The sequence below is a fragment of the Myotis yumanensis genome, unplaced genomic scaffold (assembly GCF_028538775.1).
Source record: "Myotis yumanensis isolate MYYU_CA2020_CCGP unplaced genomic scaffold, mMyoYum1.0.hap1 SCAF_7, whole genome shotgun sequence".
Lineage (NCBI taxonomy): Eukaryota > Metazoa > Chordata > Mammalia > Chiroptera > Vespertilionidae > Myotis > Myotis yumanensis.
In genome coordinates, this window is record NW_027223758.1 from 35,345,529 (window position 1) to 35,364,834 (window position 19,306).

The following is a 19,306-nucleotide window of genomic DNA, read 5'->3' on the forward strand; positions in this document are numbered from 1 at the left end:
AGAAGCCTTTCCTGACCATTTTACCTAAAATAGACCTCATTAACAGCTTGGAGGGACCTGGAGGTTATTATGCTAAGCAAAATAAACCAGTCAGAAAAAGACAGTATCACATGATCATGTCACTATATGTGGAATCTAATGAACAAAATAAACTGATGACAAAATAGATCCAGAGATACTGGAAGCATGAAACAGACTGATGAATCGTAGAGGGAACGGGGGGGGGGGGGGGGGGGGGGGGAGGGTGCGAGAGGAGATTAACCAAAGCATTTATATGCATATATGCATAACCCATGTACTCAGACAATAGTGCAGTGAAGGCCTGGGGATGGGTGGAAAGGGTCAATGGGGGAAAACGAGGACATCTGTAATACTTTCAGCAGTAAAGATAAATTTTTTAAAAATAGACTTCATTCTCATTCTTTCTTCCTTTACTCTGCTTTTTTTTTTTTTTAATCGCACTTATCATGACCTGCAACGATAAATTTAATTATTAACCTATCTTTTGCTAGGATGCAAGACATGTGAGGGCAGGGACTTTGTTTATTTTATATTTTTAATCCTCACCCAAAGACATTTTCATTGATTTTTCAGAGAGTGGGGGGACGGGGGCGGGAGAGAGAGAGACATCCATTAGTTGCCTTCCGCACAGGCCCCACCAACCAGGGCTGTGGATCAAACCTAGGTATATGCCCCAACTTGGAATCGAACCCACGACTCTTTGGGGTACTGGACGATGCTCCTACCAACTGAGCCACACCAACCAGGGTGAGGGCAGGGACTTTGAATGCCTGCACATACCTAAATTCTGAGCAGGACCCTGACTGAATTCCCTCTCTGTTATAGGTGAGCCCTGTTCCCAGAGGCAGCTGGTGCTGATCTTGTAAGCGCAGACTGAGTTCAGCCTCGGTGAGTGAGGCAAACTGGCAAGCTTGGGCTAAGGTACAGAGTAACTAGTTTGGGGCTTATTTTTACCCTTACTACAGATAACTTATAGGTGATTACTCTTCTGTTCCATGTCTAAGAGATTGACATAGGCAGCCTCCTGTATTGAGAGGAAAACTGAACTTGCTTTACTGGAGTTGTCATGAGATGGTCTTTTCCCATGAATAAGGCAAAGCAGGTTCAATGCTTTCTGGCTTCCACCAGCTGCTTTGTGCTGCAGATCTGAACCTGGCAGTTCCCACAAGCTCTCTTAACATGACCCTATAGCCCTTAGAGCAGGGGTGGGCAAACTTTTTGACTTGAGGGCCACAATGGGTTCTTAAACTGGACCGGAGGGCCGGAACAAAAGCATGGATGGAGTGTTTGTGTGAACTAATATAAATTCAAAGTAAACATCATTACATAAAAGGGTATGGTCTTTTTTTTTTAGTTTTACTAATTTCAAACGGGCCGGATCCGGCCCGTGGGCCGTAGTTTGCCCACGGCTGCCTTAGAGACTTTCCTGATTCCAGTCTTGACTGTGCCCTACAAAGCCCACAAGTCAGCTTTAGAAAATCCTGTAGTTTTATCAGTCCTGCAAAATGTGATCATGAACAGTGGTGAGGGTGGAGTGATCGAGTAGAGCTGTGTGAAGGGGAAGTCGGGGAGCTTAGAGGGAAGACAGCAGATAATGAGATGGGAAGGGAAATCAATCTATTTTTTAAAGATTTTTATTGATTTTTAGAGAGAAAAAGGGAGAGAGAAACATCGATAATGAGAGAGAAACATCAATCGGTTGCTTCCTGCATGCCCCCTACCAAGGATCGAGCCCGAAACCTGGGCATGTACCCTTCCCAGGATTTGAACCAGCAACCATGCTGTGCATGGGACCACCGCCACACTGTTCAGGGCGGGAAATCAACATCTTAAGAACCAATTGTGTTATGGATCTTATTTACTCTAGACAAAACCCTATTTTATAGATGAGGGAATGGAGGCTCAGGCAGCTAAATAATTTGCCTAGGGTTCATACCTGGGCAAAGCTGATGTTAAAACCTAGGTCAGTCTAACTGTAAACAGCATTGTTCTCCCTGGCTTGGCAGGCTTTCTTTGTGTTGCTAATCTCCCTGGAATACTGACTTTTCTTATAAGTTCAAGAAGACAGACCTCCTTAGAGATTCAGAAAGGAGGTCCAGTTATTTGAGGGACCCAGCAGGGCAGGTAGCAGTTGGGGGTGCCTTCTGAGCAATGGCATTGCTAGTGAGGGGATAAGAGGCTAAAAATGATAAGAAGAACCCTTCAAGCAGGCAGAGGCCTAGGCTAAATACAGAAGAAAACACCTGTTACACATTGGGTTCTATAAACACTTGTACCAGAACAGACAGGAATCTGGAGAGCTGGGTTGGAGCTGAGAATCGTGGGTTTTTATCTTCTCTCTCAATATCTGCCGTTGGACAATCTCCATTATCCTATTTGTAAAATTGGAGTGCTCCCCACACCTCACATGTCTATTGTGTGTACAGTAACCAAGGAGGATGTTATAGAGAATCAAATGAGAAATGCAAGTTGGAAGGCTTTGTAAATTGTAAAGCAGCATGACCGAAATGAGAGAAAGTAAAAAGAAAACCTAAGTGTCCCTGACATCTCAGTCCCTGACCTGTTTGTCATTCCGTTTCCCAAAGGTAAAAGGGAGGGGTTTCCTTTGGAAATTTGTACTGTAAATCTTTTCCCATGTCCTTCTGTCCTTCTGCAGGCCCTTCCCAAAGCTCAATCTTTTCAGAAGGGAAGGGATCTCAGGGCACAGAGACAGAGCCAGGCAGCATCAGCAGCCATGATTTGCAGCATGTTGGTTGCCGAATGCAGGTTTAAATGCACTCACACAGCCTGGCTCCAAGGCCACTGCCGGCACAGATATTAAAGCCGTTTTCAAGAGCTCATTCCCAGCATGTGTTTGCACTCAACCACTAGTTCTACTAATATGTTGCCTTGTTCCCTACTGTCATCTCAGAAGAGGAAGGCTGTTCCTATTTTGGCTGTAGGTTCCAGGCACCGCCTTTCCCACCCCCAACTGCTAGTGAGAAAGGCATTTACACATGTGGCCTCATAACTTATCAGAGGTCATGTTTCCCCACCATCTCTTTCTCACCCTTGGCCAGTCATGGGGGCCACTTTCTTAATACCATGTAACAATGGACATTCTGTTCTTCCCTCTGTCTGCCTGAGGGTGCACAGAGGGGTCTGTCCCCTACCTGGTGCTCTTACCTTCCTTCCTATTCTGAATCTCCAGACTCTTGTTTGCCACCTCTTTTTGCTTGGTTAATCTAAAGTTTTATAGCTTCAGGCTTTTTCATGTCCTGGTTGCCAACTTTGGATCTTTATTTGTTTTTTTTAAAGACTGGTTTATTGATTTTTAGAGAGAGAGGAAGGGAGAAGAGAGAAACATCAATGTGAGAGTGCAGCATCTATTGGCTGCCTCCTGCTCACTCCCCCACACCTCCCAGGCAATCTAGGCATGTGCCTAACCTAGAAACTAGCAACCTTTTGTTGCAACCTAGCCACAGCAGCCAGGGCCCACGTTTGGATCTTATTGTTCTTATAATAACTACCCTGCGAAGAAGTTCCACCATTGACTATTTTAAAATTTGAATGATTCCACATTAAAAAAATATATAAAATACTGATATCCATATAGTAGCGTATTTATCTAACATCCTCAGTTTTGTAGAGCCTGACTAAAGAACCAGGAGGAAGCAAGTCATTTTCATCCTTAAGCCCTTGCACAGCACTAATTTATTTTTATTACATGTTATTGTAACAAGTTTAGCAGTTTGGTTTCTATACCCCCATAAAATTAAAAGCAGCATATAAAAAGCAGGGAGGAGCTGCTCTACTGACAGTAGCTAGTGGTGAGAGCTGAGAACCAACAGTAAGGGAGGAGGTGAAAGAAGAATGATAAGAAAGAAGCTAAAATGAGTATGGAGGCCATTTAATTTAGGGGCAACAGCCCTACGGACATATCTGTGCTTCAGTAAGTGGTAATTTTTAAGGTAATTTTAGGTTGCTCTTGAAGGCCAGAGGTATCAGAAAATGTTAATTATAATGTCTATTATGTGCTATACATAAATTGATTTCATTTTCATAGCAACTTAGGAGTTAGGTGGTGATTTTATAAATTACTGAGACTTAGAGAGGGACACAATAGACCATGATTGGAAGAGATAAGCTTAGAATCCAGAAGACTCTGGCTTCAGAAAACCAAGTTTTTCTGCTGTCCTATGTTCGCTCATTCTCTGTGATCCAAACCCCTGGTCCTTTTCAGCCTCTTGGGCTAGTCGTTCTTTCCCCCACCCCCCTTTTTTTTCATTCTCCTATATAACATTTTCTTTCTAATTTAAAGACATTCAGTCAGTTAGTGAGTATTTGAGTGTCCACCATGTGCCAGGCACAGTTTTAAGTGTGTGAAATGTAGCAGTGAAGAAAATATTCTTCTCTCTTGTAGTTTACATTCTAGTGAAGGAAAACAGATAAATGAATACTATGAAGAAAAATAAAGTTGGATAAGGGGATAGGGAGGGGTCGTGTGATGAAAGAAGGCTTCTGTGAGAAAATAAAATACGTGCAAAAATATGCAGTAACTGACGTAGTAAGATATACTGTATATCTTGGGGAATAACATTTCAGGCATAGAGTTCAGCAAGTTCAGAGGCCCTGAAACAGGAGTGTGCTTATTGTGTTTGATAAAAGGAGGTCAGTGTGGCTAGAGATGAAGTAAGCAAGGCTGTTCGTATGAGTGGATTATGGAGAAGTCACAAGGTTAGACAAGGACCCAGATCGTGTAGGGTTTTATATTGAGTGAAATAGGAAGTCACTGGAGAGTTTTGAGTAGAATGACATACTCTTGATATCCATTAAAAACAAACAAAAAAAAATCCCTGTGCCTGATTGTATCAGCTAGAACCTCCAGTACAATGTTGGATATAATTGGTGAAAACAGACACTTCTCCAATTTTAGGGAGAAGTATTCAGTCTTTCCCCATTAAGTATGGGGTTAGCTGTAGGTTTTTTTGTATATAACTTTTATCAGGCTAAGTTCCCTTCTATTCCTAGTTTATTGAGAGGTTTTATTATGTATGGATGTTGGATTTTGTTGTGTGGTTTGTGTCCTTTATTGTACTAACATGGCAATACATTGATTTTTTGATATTAAAGCAACCTTATATTCCTAGAATAAATTCCACTTGATCATAGTGTATAATCCTTTTTATTTTTATATGGTGTTGGACTTGGTTTGCTAATATTTTGTTGCAGATTTTTATCTATATTCATAAGAGATATTGGTCAGTAGCTTTCTCTTAATTACTAATTCAGTAATTTGTTTACTTGTTTTAAGTATACTTAGATTTTCTATTTCATTTTGCGTCACTTTAAATCATTTGTATCTTTCTCATAATATGTTTGTTTTGTCTAAACTTCCTAATTTCTTGTCTTAAAGTTGTTCCCAGTATTTCCTTATAATCCTTTTAGCTTCTGTAAGGTCAATAATGATCACTTTTTCATTCCTGGTTTTGGTAATTTGTTACTGTCTCTCTTTTTCTTGGCCAGTTTTGCTAAAGGCTTGTTAATTTTGTTGATCTCAAATAACCAACTTTTGGTTTCATTTTTTATTCTATTTCTTTAAAAAAAAAAAGATTTTTTTTTTTTTGAGAGAGAGAGAGAGAAGAAGGAAGAGGGAGCGAGTAAAACATTGATATGAGAGTGAAAAAACATCTATTGGCTGCCTCCTTCATGTCCCTTACCAGGGATCGAGCTCGAAACCCTGGCCTATGCCCTGACTGGGAATTGAACTGGCAACCTTTTGGTGCATGGGACAACACCCAAACAATTGAGCCATATTAGTCAGGGCTATTGATTTCTTTCTTTTTTATTTTTTTTTAAATATATTTTATTGATTTTTTACAGAGAGGAAGGGAGAGAGATAGAGAGTTAGAAACATCGATGACAGAGAAACATCGATCAGCTGCCTCCTGCACATCTCCTACTGGGGATGTGCCCACAACCCAGGTACATGCCCTTGACCGGAATCGAACCCGGGACCCTTCAGTCCTCAGGCTGACGCTCTATCCTCTGAGCCAAACCGGTTTCGGCAGGGCTATTGATTTCTTATTTTAATCTTTATTATTTTCTAACTTTAGCTTGCTTTGGGTTTAGTTTGCTCTTCTCTCTTTTTTTTTTTTTTTTAGTTTCTTAAAGCTTAATTAATTTTTTTAAGGTACTGTGCAGTCCAAATGAACTTTTCTTCAGCTGTTACTTACCTGTGGCCTGGCAGTTTGCTCTTGATGTCGCTGAAGAAGTATCTAGAGCCTCAGAGAGAGCCTCACTCAGCAACAGTGGGGAAGACAGTGGTCTGTAGTGTATGCTTTACCAAGAAGGAGTGGGCTAGGGCTAGACGCATAGTGCTGGGCAGCCTGGATCCTGCCTGCCGGTCAGCACCGGGCAGGCCTGAGCTCTGTGTAGGAGATGGAGGCAGTGCAGCAGCAAGTCAGGTGACACATGGAAAGCCAGTCTCCCCAGGCTTCTGAGGAGATTGTGCCTGGTATATGGCTGGAGGAGACAGCAGCCCACCTCACAGACTTCAGAGGCTTCCAGATGGTTCTGGAGGCCTTGCAGAATACTTCTGTTGCCTGTTAATGGCTAAGATTCAAAGGAGAGATTTTATTCCATTAAAGAAATAAGGCTTAGTGGTTTTTGTGTTCACGGTGGTAGCACACATATATAAAATTATAGGCTGTGGTTTTCAGAGACTAGCTGATTGATTAAGAGTGGACTGGGGAAAACCACACAAGAGTATAGAAAATCTAAGCCTTTGCCTGGGCAGGTGACATGACTCAGAAGCCCCTTTGGTGTATGTATACCCCACCTAATGTGAAAGATTAATGTAAGAGAGTTTAGAATTCACTGATTCAGTCTTGGGAACTGATGCTATCTGATGTGTAGAGCCTCAAAGTAGAAGAATTAACTTTTTAAAGTACATAATTTGTGAGTTTGCCTTTTTTCCCATTTAAATAGTATGTAGTAAAAGTAGTATTTGGCAATATTTTTGTGAAATAAAGGTCACTTGGGAACATTTAGGGGGAAGGAGGGGAGAAATAAGACTTATCTTTGGATCTCATAGGGTAACATTGAAGTAGCAAGAGCTCTGAGCAATGCCTGAGCTTACTGGGTACATATTTGTGGCCTTTAGTTTTCTTATCTATAAACAATGAGCAGCTTTTACCCAGCCTACGGTATAAGGCACATTTCAAATAACTGCTATATATAAATCCAAAGGACTATTAATGTTAGTAACTATCGTGACAGGGACCTGGACAGAGTCAGAAGGTCTGGGAGTAGTGGTGTGCCTCATCATCCTTCAAGGTGTGGGGATGAATGTCTGCCCAAAGTGGACCTTGTAGCTTAATAAAGCAGGAGGTTCATTGTCTGCTAGTGTAATCATCCTATGGCCCCAAGAGAATTCAGTGGAGAAAATCTGAGGAGGCTGACAGAGTAGCTCATATAAAAAACAGCTGCCCTGGTTCTCTCCTCACCCAGGAATTTTGCCCGCATTTTATTACTTTGTTTCTCAGCTGGCTTTCTTGAGGGTTGCTGTCACAGAAAAGCAATAAGACTCAGCTCACTTATGGGGAAGGAATGGCGTGCAAAGGGCTCTGGGCCCCCGTGGGCCCTGTGTCTCCCTCCTTCCTTCCCCAGTTTTCATTAAAACTAAAGAGGATTTTTCTGTCCTACTGGAGCATCAGGCCAGACAGAAGAGGTACTGATGGATCCTATAGGTCAAATCAATCAGAGGGCAGTTCTGAGGATGTTAGCCGTGGCAGAAAAGCAGGGTCCTGAGCCCAAAGTGTTGAACCCCGAGAAGACTAAGACATGAATAAAAGGGACTTATGATGGGCAAATGTAGAAAAATAAAACAAAACTATCCTACAGAATACCATGTTAACACAAAAGCAAAAATTGCTTCTTTTGAATTATCTGTCCTTTTGTATTATTTGAGTCTCCACTGACCTCCCTTACTCTCATCGCCCTCTCCATTTTCCCAATTGGCATATCAGTCAAGAGTTATGGTAATAAGTGCATAGGCCAAGAGATAAAAGTTACCTATAGTATAACTGACCTTTTGGGAGATTAATTAACTGTGTCTTTCCCACCATTGCATATAGTTTTTAAAACCTTAGGCCAGCGGTCGGCAAACTCATTAGTCAACAGAACCAAATATCAACAGTACAACGATTGAAATTTCTTTTGAGAGCCAAATTTTTTAAACTTAAACTATATAGGTAGGTACATTGTTATTAACTTAATTAGGGTACTCCTAAGCTGGCCTTTGCTAAAAACGTCCTCAATCTGATTGAGGTACGTTTGCTGAGGTTGACCCCTTCCAACTCTCCCATCCATACTCGTCTTGTATACTTGTTTCGTCTATCTCCTTTCCGAAAACTCACTTCTGCGCATGGGCCACGAAGTTTCAATCGCACTGTACGTGCGCGCTCGCACGTGGTATTTTGTGGAAGAGCCACACTCAAGGGGCCAAAGAGCCGCATGTGGCTCGCGAGCCACGGTTTGCCGACCACTGCCTTAGGCCATATGATACTGGGGAAAGAGAGGAGGCCTTAAAGCCAAAGGTTTGAGTCCTTGCTCTGGCGTTTATTTCCTGTGTGACTAATCTCTCTGAGCTGTAGTCTTCTCATCTGCAAAATGGGGACAATAATGCCTATATGGTATTGTGATGCTAATAGGAGATGATGAAAAAAATGCCTGGCCTGGATTGTTGTTCAACTGCTGGTAATTGAAGTAAATTCTGATACCATGTGTTCATTGTCAGATTGTAGTAAAAGGTATTACAATCCAGGCTTTTAATCCTGTTCTACTAACTCAGCCTTAGGAAAGCATTTGATATCTTTGGGCCACAGTTTCCTTAGCTCTATAAAGAGGGAATGAGGTAGAAAGTTGATCTATAATTGCTGATGTTCCTTCCAGTTCTGTGCCTTTAAAGGCATATTGGGCCCTGGCTGATTTAGCTCAGTGGATGAAGTGTTGTCCTGCAGACTGAAGGGTCCCAGGTTTGATTCTGGCTAAGGGCACATGCCGGGGTTGTGGGCTCGATCCCCAGTCGGGGGTGTGCAGGAGGCAGCTAATCAATGATTCTCTCTCATCATTGATGTTTCTATCTCTCTCCCTCTCCCTTCCTCTCTGAAATCAATAAAAATATATATATATTTTTTTTTTTTCTCACATCCAGCTTTTATTTTATTTTATTTTATTTTTTTTTTCTTTTTTTCTTTTTTTTTTTTTTCCTCTTAAAGTATTACAAAGGGTATTACATAAGTATCCTTTTTCCCCCCCCCGCCCTTGACAAACCACTACCCTCCCTTACCCCCCAGTGTCTTATGTCCATTAGTTATGCTTATATGCATGCATACAAGTCCTTCGGTTGATCTCTTACTCCCCTCCCTCCTGCCCCCCAACTCTCTCTGGCCTTCCCACTGCAGTTTGACAATCAGTTTGAGGCAGCTCTGCCTCTGTATCTATTATTGTTCAAAAGTTTGTAATGGTCTTTATTATCCATGAATGAGTGAGATCATGTGGTATTTTTCCTTCATTGACTGGCTTGTTTCACTTAGCATAATGCTCTCCAGTTCCATCCATGATGTTGCAAATGGTAGGAGTTCCTTCTTTTTAACAGCAGCATAGTATTCCATCGTGTAGATGTACCACAGTTTTCTAATCCATTCATCTACTGATGGGCACTTAGGCTGTTTCCAGATCTTAGCTATGGTGAATTGTGCTGCTATGAACATCTGGGTGCATATATCCTTTCTGATAGGTGTTTCTGGTTTCTTGGGATATATTCCTAGTAGTGGGATCACAGGGTCAAATGGGAGTTCCATTTCCAATTTTTTGAGGAACCTCCATACTGCCTTCCATAGTGGCTGCACCAGTCTGCATTCCCACCAGCAGTGCACAAGTGTTCCTTTTTCTCCACATCCTCTCCAGCACTTGTCGTTTGTTGATTTGTTGATGATGGCCATTCTGACAGGTGTGAGATGGTACCTCATTGTTGTTTTGATTTGCATCTCTCGGATGATTAGTGACTTTGAGCATGTTTTCATATGTCTCTTGGCTTTCTGAATGTCCTCTTTTGAAAGGTGTCTATTTAGATCCTTTGCCCATTTTTTGATTGGATTGTTTATCTTCTTTTTGTTAAGTTGTATGAGTTCCCTATAAATTTTGGAGATTAAGCCCTTATCCGATATGACGTTGGCAAATATGTTTTCCCACGAGGTGGGTTTTCTTGTTGTTTTGTTGATGGTTTCTTTTGCTGTGCAGAAGCTTTTTATTTTGATGTAGTCCCATTTGTTCAGTTTCTCTTTAGTTTCAACTGCCCTAGGAGCTGTATCAGTGAAGAAATTGTTTTGGCATATGTCTGAGATTTTGTTGCCTTTGTATTCTTCTAGAATTTTTATGGTTTCCTGTCGTACATTTAAGTCCTTTATCCATTTTGAGTTTATTCTTGTGTATGGTGTAAGTTGGTGGTCTAGTTTCATTTTCTTGCATATGTCTGTCCAATTTTCCCAACACCATTTATTGAAGAGACTATCTTGGCTCCATTGTATGTTCATGCCTCCTTTGTCAAAAATTAATTGAGCATATTGGTTCGGGCTAATTTCTGGACTCTCTATTCTATTCCACTGATCTATATGTCTGTTCTTGTGCCAGTACCAGGCAGTTTTGAGAACAGTGGCTTTGTAATACAGCTTGATATCTGGCATTGAGATCCCACCTACTTTGTTCTTTCTCAGGATCGTTGCAGCTATTCGGGGTCTTTTTTTATTCCAGATGAATTTTTGGAGAGTTCGTTCTAGATCTTTGAAGAAGGCCATTGGTATTTTAATGGGAAGTGCGTTGAATGTATAGATTGCTTTGGGTAGTATGGACATTTTAATGATGTTGATTCTACCAATCCAAGAACATGGTATGTTCTTCCATCTGTTTATGTCTTCCTCTATCTCTTTTTTCAACGTCCTGTAGTTTTCTGAGTAGAGGTCTTTAACCTCTTTAGTTAAGTTTATTCCTAGGTATCTTAATTTTTTTGGTGCGATGGTAAATGGGATTGTTTTTCTGATCTCCCTTTCTGAAAGTTCACTGTTGGTGTATAGAAATGCCTCAGATTTCTTGGGGTTAATTTTGTATCCTGCTACATTGCCAAATTCATGTATTAAGTCTAGTAGCTTTTTGATGGAGTCTCTAGGGTTTTGTATGTATAATATCATGTCATCTGCAAATAAGGACAGTTTTACTTCCTCTTTTCCAATTTGGATGCCTTTTATTCCTTCTTCTTGCCTAATTGCAATGGCTAATACTTCCAGTACTATGTTGAACAGGAGTGGTGAGAGTGGGCATCCCTGTCTTGTTCCTGTTCTTAGGGGAAATGGTGTTAGTTTTTTTTTTTTTTTTTTTTTTTTTTTTTTTTTTTATCTTTATTGTTCAGATTATTACATTTGTTCCTCTTTTTTTCCCCCCATAACTCCCCTCCTTCTAGCTCCCACCCCACCCTCCACCCTCACTCCCCACCCACTGTGTTCATCCATAGGTGCATGATTTTTGTCCAGTCACTTCCCGCATCTCCCACACCCCTTTTCCCCCCAAGAATAGTCATTCTATTCCCTTTCTATGTCCCTGATTCTATTATAATCACCAGTTTATTCTGTACATCAGGTTATTTATTCACTTGATTCTTAGATTCATTTGTTGATAGATGCATGTTTGTTGTTCATAATTTGTATCTTTACCTTTTTCTTCTTCTTCCTCTTCTTAAAGGATACCTTTCAGCATTTCATATAATACTGGTTTGGCGGTGATGAACTCCTTTAGCTTTTCCTTATCTGTGAAGCTCTTTATCTGACCTTCAATTCTGAATGATAGCTTTGCTGGATAAAGTAATCTTGGTTGTAGGTTCTTGGTATTCAGCACTTTGAATATTTCTTGCCATTCCCTTCTGGCCTGCAAAGTTTCTGTTGAGAAATCAGCTGACAGTCGTATGGGTATTCCCTTGTAGGTAATTGAGCCTCTTTTTCTTGCTGCTTTTAAGATTTTCTCTTTGTCTTTTGCTCTTGGCATTTTAATGATGATGTGTCTTGGTGTGGTCCTCTTTGGATTCCTTTTGTTTGGGGTTCTCTGCGCTTCTTGGACCTGTAAGTCCATTTCTTTCTCCAGATGGGGGAAGTTTTCTGCCATTATTTCTTGAAATAGGTTTTCAATATCTTGCTGTCTCTCATCTTCTGGCACTCCAATAATTCTGATATTAGACCGCTTAAAGCTGTCCCAGAGGCTCCTTACACTATCTTCACACTTTCGGATTCTTTTTTCATTTTGCTTTTCCAATTGGGTGTTTTTTGTGGAATCTTTGGTTTGATTATTGTGCTCCTCTGGTCTGCTATTGGGTATAATATTCTTTATTTCAGTCCGTGTATGCTTACTTTCTAATTTCTTTATCGTAGCATCGAGGGTCTCATTAGTTTTCGTGAGGCTCTGCACAAATTTATGGCAAGCCCTCAAAATTGCGATTCTTAGCTCCATATCCTCCATTTCTGTCATGTTTTTTTGTCTCCGCATCTTTTATGCTTTCTTGGTGCACCCCTTTGTGGTCTCGGTGCACAGTCTTGTTCTAGCCAAGCCTTAATTGTTGTAGTTAACACTAGAGGGATTTGACCTCCAGGCCGACTGGCTATAGGAATCCTGGTGTTAGTTTTTGTCCATTGAGTATGATGTTGGCAGTGGGCCTGTCATATATGGCTTTTATTATGTTGAGGTATGATCCTTCTATTCCCACCTTTCTGAGAGTTTTTATCAAAAATGGGTGTTGGATTTTGTCGAATGCTTTTTCTGCATCAATTGATATGACCATGTGGTTTTTTTCTTTCAATTTGTTTATGTGATGTATCACATTTATTGATTTACGGATGTTGTACCATCCTTGCATCTCTGGGATGAATCCTACTTGGTCATGGTGTATGATCCTTCTGATGTACTGCTGGATCCGATTTGCTAAGATTTTGTTGAGGATTTTGGCATCTATGTTCATGAGGGATATTGGCCTGTAATTCTCTTTCATTGTGATGTCTTTACCTGGTTTTGGTATTAGGGTGATGCTGGCTTCATAGAATGAGCTTGGAAGCGTTCCTTCCTCTTGAATTTTTTGTAGTAGTCTGAGGAGGGTAGGTTTTAGTTCTTCCTTGAATGTTTGGTAGAACTCCCCTGTGAAGCCGTCTGGCCCTGGGCTTTTGTTTGCTGGAAGCTTTCTGATGACTGCTTCAATTTCTTCCATAGTTATTGGCCTATTGAGGTTTTTAGATTCTTCCTGATTGAGTTTTGGAATGTTGTATTTTTCTAGGAATTTGTCCATTTCCTCCAGGTTGTCCAGTTTGTTGGAGTAGAGTTGCTCGTAGTATTGTTTAACAATCATTTGTATTTCTGTGGGGTCTGTTGTTATTTCGCCTCTATCATTTCTGATTTGGTTTATTTGGGACCTCTCTCTTTGCTTCTTGGTGAGCCTGGCTAGGGGTTTGTCAATCTTGTTTATCCTTTCAAAGAACCAGCTCTTGGTTTCATTGATTTTCTGTATTGTTTTTTTGGTCTCTATTTCATTGATTTCTGCTCTAATCTTTATTATCTCCTTCCTTCTGCTCACTCTGGGGTTTTCTTGTTGCTCTCTTTCTAATTCTTTGAGTTGTAGAGTTAGATGATTGACTACCATTTTTTCTTGTTTTTTGAGATAGGCCTGTAGAGCTATAAACTTCCCTCTCAGGACTGCTTTCATTGTGTCCCAGAGGTTTTGGATTGTTGTGTTTTCATTGTCATTAGTGTCCAGGATGTTTTTAATTTCTTCTTTGATGTCATCGGTAACCCAATCAATATTTAATAACATGCTATTCAGCTTCCAAGTGTTTGAGTATTTTGGGTTGTTTTTATTGTAGTTTATTTCTAACATTATGCCATCGTGGTCTGCGAAGAAGCTTTTTATGATTTCAATCTTCTTGAATTTGTGGAGACTTTGCTTGTGACCCAATATGTGGTCTATTTTTGAATATGTCCCATGAGCACCTGAGAGGAATGTATATTCCGCAGCTGTGGGGTGAAGTGTTCTGAAGATGTCAATTAAGTCCATCTGATCTAGTGAGTCATTTAGGATTGCTGTTTCTTTGCTGAGTTTTTGTCTAGCGGATTTATCCAGTGATGTCAGTGGTGTATTAAAGTCCCCTACTATGATTGTAAATAAAAATATATTAAAGGCATATTGGTCTGTGGTTCAAAGGCATCAAAGAGTTAAAAGGAAAAAAAAAAGTCAAGAGAAGGCCGGGAGAAACCAAGATGGCGGCATAGGTAAACACCGGAGTTTGCTGCCTCGAACAACCACTTTAAAAATACAACTAAAAGACGGAACGGACATCACCCAGAACCACAGGAAGGCTGGCTGAGGAGAGACTCTTCAACTAGAAGGAAAAACAACAGCATTACGAGGCCCAGAGGAGGCGCAGTGTGGAAAATTGAAAGGTACGGTGGTGCGGCGGTGCGCCCGCAAAGCGGGCTGGTGGCTGAGGGCGCTGTTGTCGTTTTCAATCAGGAGTGAGTCTCAGACTCTGGGCTACAGATCCGGGCGAGTCTCTAGGGACCCAGACTCAAACGGGAGAAGCGGGACTGTCTGGCTACGGTCCCTCCGAGGTTTGCAGCGGTTGTGGGGACAGAGAGGCAGAGCCCCTGGAGACGGACTGAGAGCAGCCATAGCTGCTCCCTCCCCCCGCCCTGTTGAGCCCGCCCCGCCCAGGCCCTGCGCAGAGCCATTTGCCGATCGCCTCAGGCAAAGGCTGGACTAGCGCCTCCCCAGAGGACTGAAGTTTTCCACACAGCTGATTCCAACAGCCAGTCGGCCTGGTGGTCAAATCCCTCTAGTGTTAACTACAACAATTAAGGCTTGGCTAGAACAAGACTGCACAAAGACCACAAGGGGGTGCACCAAGAAAGCATAAAAGATGCGGAGACAAAAAAACATGACAGAAATGGAGGGTATGGAGCTAAGAATCGCAATTTTGAGGGCTTGCTATAAACTTGTGCAGAGCCTCACGAAAACTAATGAGACCCTCGATGCTACGATAAAGAAATTAGAAAGTAAGCATACACGGACTGAAATAAAGAATATTATACCCAATAGCAGACCAGAGGAGCACAAGAATCAAACCAAAGATTTGACAAAAAACACCCAACTGGAAAAGCAAAATGAAAAAAGAATCCGAAAGTGTGAAGATAGTGTAAGGAGCCTCTGGGACAGTTTCAAGCGTACCAACATCAGAATAATAGGGGTGCCAGAAGATGAAAGACAGCAAGATATTGAAAACCTATTTCAAGAAATAATGGCAAGCCGAAACCGGTTTGGCTCAGTGGATAGAGCGTCGGCCTGCGGACTGAAAGGTCCCGGGTTCGATTCCGGTCAAGGGCATGTACCTGGGTTGCAGGCACATCCCCGGTGGGGGATGTGCAGGAGGCAGCTGATCGATGTCTCTCTCATCGATGTTTCTAACTCTCTATCTCTCTATCCCTTCCTCTCTGTAAAAAATCAATAAAATATATTAAAAAAAAAAAAAAGAAAGAAATAATGGCATAAAACTTCCCCCACCTGGTGAAAGAAATGGACTTACAGGTCCAAGAAGCGCAGAGAACCCCAAACAAAAGGAATCCAAAGAGGACCACACCAAGACACATCATAATTAAAATGCCAAGAGCAAAAGACAAAGAGAGAATCTTAAAAGCAGCAAGAGAAAGAGACTCAGTTACCTACAAGGGAATACCCATACGACTGTCAGCTGATTTCTCAACAGAAACTTTGCAGGCCAGAAGGGAATGGCAAGAAATATTCAAAGTGCTGAATACCAAGAACCTACAACCAAGATTACTTTATCCAGCAAAGCTATCATTCAGAACTGAAGGTCAGATAAAGAGCTTCACAGACAAGGAAAAGCTAAAGGAGTTCATCACCACTAAACCAGTATTATACGAAATACTGAAAGGTATCCTTTAAGAAGAGGAAGAAGAAAAAGGTAAAGATACAAATTGTGAACAACAAACATGCATCTATCAACAAGTGAATCTAAGAATCAAGTGAATAAATAATCTGATCACTTGGAGTGCGGGAAACGAGTTAAGTCGGCTCGCGTGAATTGCGCGTACTCCGCGGGAGCCGTCTTAACTCGGTTCATATAGATTTGCGGTGGAGTGCGGGAAACGTGTAAACTCGGGCCGATTGTAACTGAGTATTACCAAATATTTGTTTGTTTGCCGTTCACAAAGATACCTACCTGCGTATGTGAACCGTTTCATACCCATTGGGGTAATAGGTATCATAAAAATCCCTGATTTTGCGCGGGAAACCTAAATAATTGCCCGCGCCATCTTATATTTTGGCGGGAAATTCACCCGACACCGGAGTGTGATGTACAGAATGAACTGGTGATTATAATGAATCAGGGACATTGAAAGGGAATGGACTGACTATTCTTGGGGGGGTAAGGGGAATGGGAGATTCGGGAAGAGACTGGACAAAAATCGTGCACCTATGGATGAGGACAGTGGGTGGGGAGTGAGGGCGGAGGGTGGGGCGGGAACTGGAAGGAGGGGAGTTATGGGGGGGGAAGAGGAACAAATGTAATCTGAAAATAAAAATTTAATAAAAAAAAAAAAATAGAAAAAAAAAAATAGAAAACCCCTAGCACAGGAAGACTCCTGTACTGCGCTCCCACTCACCATCACTTTCCTCTCTCCCAAGAAGACTACCTTAACTGTTATGGTTATTACTTTCTTGCATTTATCTGTAATACATCAACTGAGCACACAAAAAAAAAAAAAAAAAAGAGAAGGCCAAAGGAGAAGCCTTAGCCTCAGTCCTGCTGAAACCACACCAGGAACAGTAACAAAGAAAGAGCCCTTATCTACAAAGAGAAGGTGTTGGAAGTGTCTGGGAGTCTGCTGCTGGAGCAATGAATGCCTGTCATCCAGCATTTGGAAAAGAAATATCAAAGAGAAGATGAGCCCTAACCGGTTTGGCTCAGTGGATAGAGCATCGGCCTGCGGACTGAAGGGTCCCAGGTTCGATTCCGGTCAAGGGCATGTACCTTGGTTGTGGGCACATCCCCAGTAGGGGGTGTGCAGGAGGCAGCTGATCGATGTTTCTCATCGATGTTTCTAACTCTCTATCCCTCTCCCTTCCTCTCTGTAAAAAATCAATAAAATATATTTTTTTTTAAAAAAAAGAGAAGATGAGAATAGCCTAGGACAGCGGTTCTCAACCTGCGGGTCCCGACCCCTTTGGAGGTCGAACGACCCTTTCACAGTGGTCGCCTAAGACCATTGGAAAACACATATAGCATATCAGATATTTACATTATGATTCATAACAGTAGCAAAATTACAGTTATGAAGTAGCAACAAAAATAATTTTATGGTTGGGGGTCACCATAACATGAGGAACTGTATTAAAGGGTCACGGCATTAGGAAGGTTGAGAACCACTGGCCTAGGAGGTTAGAGACTGAGTAGAAAGCAAGTATGAAAAAGACCATGCGGCATAGAACCTTGTTTGTGCACCATTACCCACTTTCTGGGTGTTCCCAGTCAAGCTATTTCTCTTTCTGCAGCCTCCATATCTTCATCTATAATATATTCTCCATCAGGTGATATATTATCCAAGGGCCTCTTCAGGGCTTTCTAAAATTCCACTGCCCACTCTCTTCTGGCTCTCAAATTGTTTGTACCTAGTTTTTGCTGGTGTTGAGAGTATCATTCATATGAGAAGGTTCCTTAACCAGCCAGGCTTTATCTAGCCCTGGAGTATTTAGAATGCTCTTGAAACCACAATTTCAGGCCACTAAGATCATAAGTTTTCAGGTGGAGAAATACCTTGGTCCACCTGGTTCAATTCCCTTATTAATGCAGCAGAGTAGAAAAACTACAGGCTTTGACAGCAGACCTTGAATTCAAGTTCCGCCAGTCCTAACTTAATCTCTCCGAGTTATAGTATCATCATCTGAAAATTAGGATATTGATACTAGAGCAGGCACATTGAGAATTACTATGCGGAGGAGGAAAAAAAACACGCCGGAGAGGTGAAGTCTTCTGCTCAGGGTCGAGCTCACACCAAAGCCTGGGTTTTATTGTGTCTTAGTCCAGGGTTTTCTTCTCCTCTGGAGCCAAGGTCAGTTGTACCCATACAAATGTACTAGCAAAGATTGGAACTGAAAGCATGTCAGCTTTCTTAACACCTCTGCCAGCAGCCTTCTCAATTCCCCTGTGGCGTGTGTCAATAACACAGCCCGAACTTGTTTTAGAAACAAGCGCTCCATAAGCACTCCTGTTTGATTTGCTTTGGCTGGAACAGGATGCAGATGCTCTTAGAAGAGCACAACAGATTCTCCAAATCAGCCCATTCCCATTCTGAGCCACTGGTAGCTCTGATCTGCAGCTGGCTGGGGTTTGTCCCCAAGTCCTCCCTACATGTCATGTGAGTCACATTTAGTAGTCATGCTATTTGCCTTTTCCCTCTTGATGGAAGTAGCATTTATTGAATGCCCACCTACCATGTGCAGGTATTGTAATAGGTACTTTAAATGTATTATCTCCCTTAATTAAAAAAAAATAAATAAGGAAGGGAGAGAGAGAGAGAGAAGCATCGATGACGAGAGAATTGTTGATCAGCTGCCTTCCTGCACACCCCTACTGGGGATCGAGCTCACAACCTGGGCAGGTGCCCTGACCTGGAATCGAACCGTGACCTCCTGATTCATAGGTTGATGCTTAACCACTGAGCCACACCCCTCTCATCCTTGATGTTTCTATCTCCCTCTTCCTTCTTCTCTCTGACATCAATAAAAACAACAACAAACAAACAAAAAAACCAGAGCTTCTCTGCCCCGGAAGGGTGGCTTGGTCAGTTGGAGCATAGTCCCACACACCAAAAAGTTGAGGTTTTGATACTGGTCAGGGCCCATCCTAGGTTGCAGGTTCAATACCTGGTTGGTTACTTCCATCAAGAGGGAAAGGGCAAATAGTAAGACTACTGAATGTGACTTACATGGCAGGCAAGGAGGACTTGGGGACAGTCACATCGATGTTTCTGTTTCTCTTCCTCCCTCCCTTCCACTCTCTCCAAAAAGCAATGGAGAAATATCCTGGTGTGAGGATTAACCAAACAAACAAATAAACAAACAGCTGCTCTGTTTGAAGTGGAGGTGGGGAAGTGCTGTGATGTTAGAACCTTTTCAGCTTTCCCCTTACCCTCACCAAAG

General features: G+C 41.8%; 1 protein-coding gene across 3 annotated transcripts in view; it reads left to right on the forward strand.

The window, feature by feature from the left end:
- Positions 1-19,306, forward strand: part of RALY (RALY heterogeneous nuclear ribonucleoprotein) — a 96,605-nt gene that overhangs the window by 37,364 nt on the left and 39,935 nt on the right. The window contains exon 2 of one of the 3 annotated variants that reach the window (XM_070420166.1): positions 847-942. The exons of 1 other annotated variant lie outside the window; for it this stretch is intronic. The gene's annotated coding sequence lies outside the window, so the exon portion shown is untranslated. The remainder of the gene's footprint in view (positions 1-846; positions 943-19,306) is intronic. One more of the 3 variants, XM_070420165.1, reaches the window with a different exon arrangement.